The sequence below is a fragment of the Salvelinus namaycush genome, unplaced genomic scaffold, assembly GCF_016432855.1.
Source record: "Salvelinus namaycush isolate Seneca unplaced genomic scaffold, SaNama_1.0 Scaffold157, whole genome shotgun sequence".
NCBI lineage: Eukaryota > Metazoa > Chordata > Actinopteri > Salmoniformes > Salmonidae > Salvelinus > Salvelinus namaycush.
Window position 1 is genome coordinate 301096 of NW_024058308.1, and position 5558 is coordinate 306653.

Consider the following 5558-nt stretch of genomic DNA (forward strand, 5'->3'; position numbering starts at 1 on the left):
TACTGCGAATGGCTCATTAAATCAGTTATGGTTCCTTTGATCGCTCCAACGTTACTTGGATAACTGTGGCAATTCTAGAGCTAATACATGCCAACGAGCGCTGACCTCCGGGGATGCGTGCATTTATCAGATCCAAAACCCATGCGACCTTGCCCAGGCCGTTTGGGGGAACTCTAGAATGTAAGTAAGATCAAAGGAGATGAAAGGAAGGGCATGGGGGTGAAGGGAGACCCACTGGTAGGGCCTCGGCTGATCCTCGCATGTGGTACCGGGGTGCGAGTGTGGAGGGACACTGCTGATGGTGGGCTAGTTGTGAGGTGGGACCCGCTGGCAGGGCCCCCCAGACCTTCTGGGCTTTTTCCTGGCGAAGTTCCAATATGCTCGTGCCACGTTGTGCGGAGGGGTGAAGGAATTGAAGGAAGACAGGTGGTTGCGGGACCGAATCCTATCCACTTGATTACCAGGTATACGCTTCGATGCGTATCACACCCCAGATGGTTCGAACTGGGTTAACAAAGACGAACACGCACATGTTACGCCAAGGACAAGTGTGGTAGAAGCTAAGCTTGGTGAGCGATTAAAAAGAGAACGGGAAACGAAAGAATGTCTGGAGATAAAAGAGTGAGTGTAAAGGGTAACTACCGATCCAAGCTTTGCTGGAAACGTAGCAGGTCGTGGATTTCCGGACCTGAGGGGGAGGAGTCTCCTCCTCGCAAATTAGGAATTTGCGGAAAAATGTCCTTCCAGGATAAGTTTCAGACTTCGGACTCAGATCCCTCCGATGAACCGATGGCGAGGGGAGACGTGGGCTCGATAGTGCCTCTGTGTGTCGGCGAACTAAAGACACCTACCCAAGCACCCGGGGAAGGGGGTAGTGGTGTCGTGAAGCCACCACAGCCATTTCAAGCGGTTAAAAGAAAGGGAAGTGTATGTAGTCCAGCCAGCCACCCAGAGGAAGATGCTCCACTGAATACACAGCGAGTTTCGCTCCCTGTCCATGACCTGAGTTGTGAGCGATGTGGTAGATCACTTGAGACCGTTGGGAGGACAGTGAAGCACTACGCGGTGGTTCACCCGGCGGTGACGGTGATTTATGTGTGTCGAAAGTGTGGGAAAGCGAGCGTGAATAGCCACTCCATCTCCTGTCATGTCCCTAAGTGTAGGGGTGTGGTGGAGACCCAGATGGAAGCGGATGGTGACTTCTTATGTGAGCACTGTCCGAAAAGATTGACAACGGCTATGGGAAGGACCCAACACGTAAGACACAAACACATTGCCCTATACTGCCAGGGGAGGAAGGGGGAGTCGACAGCTGTGGGAAAACGGGTTAAGTGGATGGGTGATGGGAAGGAAGTGAGGGAGCGAGCAGAGATGACTCGCGTGAACGCCCTGCTGGCTGGGGACAAACACATCATCGGCAAGGCTGCTACCAGTCTGGGTAGTGGTAAAACCGCAGGAAGGGTGAGGATGATCAGACAAACTGAAACGTGGAATGATACAATCTGAGACTCTCCTGGAAGCAGCTGGTGAGAGCAATTTCATCAGTGTGCTGGCCGAACCGGGAACACCACCAACACCCCAGACTGGGCTGCGGGGATTTCTCCGCGAGGCACTAACTGGGGATGCTACCAGAGGTGGTGTTCAGATAGGAGAAGTCACATTGTCCCTGAGGGGAGTGGAGCAAGACGCTGCCTTGCTCGCTTCGTCCGCTCTCGAACTACAGCGGTTGCTGGGTGGGGGAGGAGGGCTTCCGGGTCGGTTGAAACAGTCGAGAGAGCGCAAGTCCGCAGGGCCAAGTGAAAGAATGCGCAAGTCCAAGACCGCTGAGTATCATAGGATGCAGGAATTGTATGAGAAAAAGCGGTCACGTTTGGGCAAGTACATCCTGGATGGTAATGTAGGTGTGAAGGCTACATCCCCGCCGCCCGAGGTTGCTTTGGCATTCAGGGATCGGTGGGGGGTGAAAGAGGCATACCATGGGCTTGGTCAGTTCTGCTCGGTTGGGAAGGCCGATAACGGGGCCTTTCGTTCTCTTATTTCGGCTGCCGAGGTGGGGGAAAACCTCAGGGCGATCAGGAAGGGGACAGCAGCTGGGCCGGACGGGATTACGAAAGAGGCGTTACTGAAGTGGGATCCCTCCGGTGCGAAACTTGCCGACATCTTTTCCGTTTGGTTGACTGCGGGCACCCTGCCGGGGCCCTTCAAGAAGTGCAGAACGACTTTGATACCTAAGACCGACGACCCAATCTTACTCACCCAGGTGGCTGGGTGGAGGCCTCTTACGATCGGGTCTGTTGTGTTGAGGCTATATGCTCGCATTCTGACAGGCAGGCTGGCGCGGGCGTGCCCCATTAACCCGCGTCAGAGGGGATTTATTTCCTCACCTGGTTGCTCAGAAAACTTGATGATCTTGGGGGGTCTAATCAAGGAGAGTTGGGCGAGGGGCGAGATGCTAGCTGTGGTATTGGTCGATTTTGCGCGTGCGTTTGACTCAGTGAGTCACTTGCACATCTTGGAGGCGCTTAGACAGAGAGGGCTCGACGAACATATCATTGGAATCGTGGGTGACTCGTACACCGGGGTGTCTACGGCAATAAGGGCCAATGGAGAGAGTTCCCCTCCCATTGATGTAAGGGTAGGAGTCAAGCAGGGAGATCCGGTTCTTGGGGTGGCATGGCGCATAACATTGAAATTCTGGAGACATTTTGCAATCTGACCGGACTGAGGATTCAGCCCGGAAAGTGCCACGGATTCCTCATTCAGAAGGTTCAGGGAGCGCGGCAGGTCAACCTCTGTGAGCCTTGGATAGTGTGTGGTGAGAATCTGCACATGGTCGGGCCGGAGGAATCAGTCGCGTACCTGGGCATGAGGGTGAGCCCGTGGTATGGCATTATGGAACCAGAACCTGTCGAACGACTCCGTAACTGGATTAGGTCGATTGGGCGGTCTCCGCTTAAGCCTTTTCAGAAGGTGAAGATGTTGGGCGTCTATGCGGTCCCCAGGTTGGTTTATCGGGCTGACCATGGCGGGCTTGGGCCAAAAATCCTGGATGTGCTCGATGGGATGGTGAGGGAGGCGGTGAAGAGGTGGCTAAGCCTTCCACCGTGCACCTGTGATGGGTTGCTTTACTCGAGGAACCAAGATGGGGGACTGGGCATAGTTAAACTGGCCTGCCAGATCCCATCTATCCAAGCCAGAAGGGTCCACCGACTGTGGTATTCCGAGGATACCATCACGAGGCTGGTGACCCGCAGGACGGTTGAGCGCGAAGAATACCTTGGGATGTGGCTGAGAGCCGGTGGAGAGCCTGCAAGTCTTCCTCCCCTGGTGGAGGAGGAAGAAGGGGCAGTACGGAGTACAATCACTGCCGACTCGGTGAGGCCGAAGCATCCAGGCGGACCGGACTGGAGGGGCGCGGAGTTTCTGAGATGGCAGCACCTGACATCGCAAGGGATCGGAGTACAGGCTTTTGGCAAGGACAGAAACAGCAATCACTGGTTGACTAGTCCGGAAACGTTGGGTGGAAGACAAAGTCACTATATTGCAGGTCTACAGCTGAGAGCTAACGTATATCCGACTCGTGAGGTGTTGTCAAGGGGAAGGGAGGACCTACCGAAGGTCTGTCGCCGTTGTCTATCAGGTACCGAATCGTGCTCGCATATTCTTGGACAGTGCCCAGCAGTGAAGGATAGTCGCATTGCGCGGCATCACAAACTCTGTGCGCTGTTAGCATGTGAAGCCGAAAGCGCCGGATGGAACGTCACCAGGGAAATGGGCTGCAGAACCAAGGCCGGTGCACTGCGGCCTTGGAGGTGGGGAGAGTGAAGGTGTTCGGTTTTCCTCTGGGTGCTAGGGGAAAGTGGCCGAGCGGCAACGACCTTTTGGTGCGCGCCCTGGGGGTGAGTGGCAGTAGAGCGAAACAGTTGGCTCGACTGTTTAGCAGGAGAACTCTCCTGTACTCCCTGGATGTCCTCAGGGACTTCTACAGGGTTGATGGGGAGGCGGTGGACTCGGATGGTGAGAGCGACAATAGCTGTCCCTAGGCTCGGTAGGCGACTGCCGAGAGGCGCCCACAAGGTGTTGTGGTGCCTTCACTGTCATCCTGTGGACTCTGCCGGGGCGTGTGCCAGGACCATTCCAGCGGTCCAAGTTCGAACGCAACCCTAGCTTGCTAGGAGATCCATAGGAATTGGCCTATGGTACATCATGACCGTTGGAGCGCCTCCGCAGCTGGCTGGGAGGTGGCGACGACAGCAAAGCATGGTGTATTGAGTGAACTTCTAGCTTCGGCTGGGAGTTGAGGGCCAAAGAGGGGCGGGTTGATGGGTACAACCTAGCCCACAGGACGAGGGTAGTAAGAAGATGAGTACTGGGCGAAGTATCATCTCGCCCGAAGATGGAATCCACCCATATTGGGTGAGAGGTGAGGGAAGGGGCCAGTTGGCCAGAGAGAGGAGTTAAGAGCGGTTGCTCTTTAAGTTAAGAAAAGTTAAATCCTGGTTCAGCAGGTATTAAGTCTAAGGGAAGGAAGCCTGGGGGTGTAGTGCCAGGAAAGAATGACATGTTTGATGAATGGGCGAGTTAAGTTCGAAAGCCCAAGAGTCGTGTAGTTATGGAGGCCGGTGGCGATAATCAATAAAAAGAATTTAGAATAGGACTAAAATAAAAGTAAATGCCTACAATCATTTTAAGCAATAGTATTGATAGCTAGCGGGGGGGCCCTTTAAGGGTCCCCCCGAAACACTTTAATTGTTAATCCATAACAGGAGATTGGATAGTTTTAGTGGGGGGGCCCTTTGGGTCCCCCTGAATCTTTTTGTTGTTTTGGATGCTGCGTGTGGACTGAACTGCGGGGACCGGGGTTGTTGTCGCTGAGAGTGAACGTGGAAGTTCGGGCTCGGGGCGGTGGCGATCCATGGGCCCCGTGGGAAGGGCACTACGCAGTGCAGGTGTGCGGCCCTTGGCGGGTTAGGGCCGGGAGGTAAGGGAGCGACCCCAGGTTGGGCCGCTTCAGCCCCTACCGGTGTGACATCCGTCGGGGGCCAAATCAAACTGTCTCGGGTGGACGGATGCGGGAGGGTAGGGTAAGGGTCTACATGTTGACGCATGTGGGAACCGCCATGCCTCATCCTGGGAAGTCCGTCCGTGGCAGGGCGATCGGTCTACGGCAGGTAAGGGCTGCGCTTGATCCGAACTGCGGGGATGTGGTTATCGCAGAGAGTGGGCGGAGAATCGACTCGAGGACGCTTTAATCCATGGGCCCCGGGGGACAGACAAGGCGCGGTATAGGGCGGTGGACCCTGGCGGGACAGGACCGTGAGGTAAGGGAGCGACCCCTACGAGTTGGGCCGCTTCAATCCCCTACCGGTGAGACATCCGTCGGGGGCCAAATCAAACTGTCTCGAAAGGGCGGATGCGGGAGGGTGAAGTAAGGGTCTGCATGCTAGCACATGTGGGAACCGCTTCGCCTTATCCTGTAGTACGCCCGGGACAGGGCGATCGGTCTCAACGAGAGGCCGGGGCTGCGCCAGGACTGAACTGCGGGGACTGAGGGTTGT

The 5558-nt window shown here is 55.5% G+C and overlaps 1 pseudogene; it reads left to right on the forward strand.

Moving 5' to 3' along the window:
• The first annotated feature begins 1335 nt into the window (after nt 1-1335).
• Nucleotides 1336-4043, forward strand: LOC120037107 (annotated as a pseudogene).
• The last annotated feature ends 1515 nt before the right edge of the window (nt 4044-5558 follow it).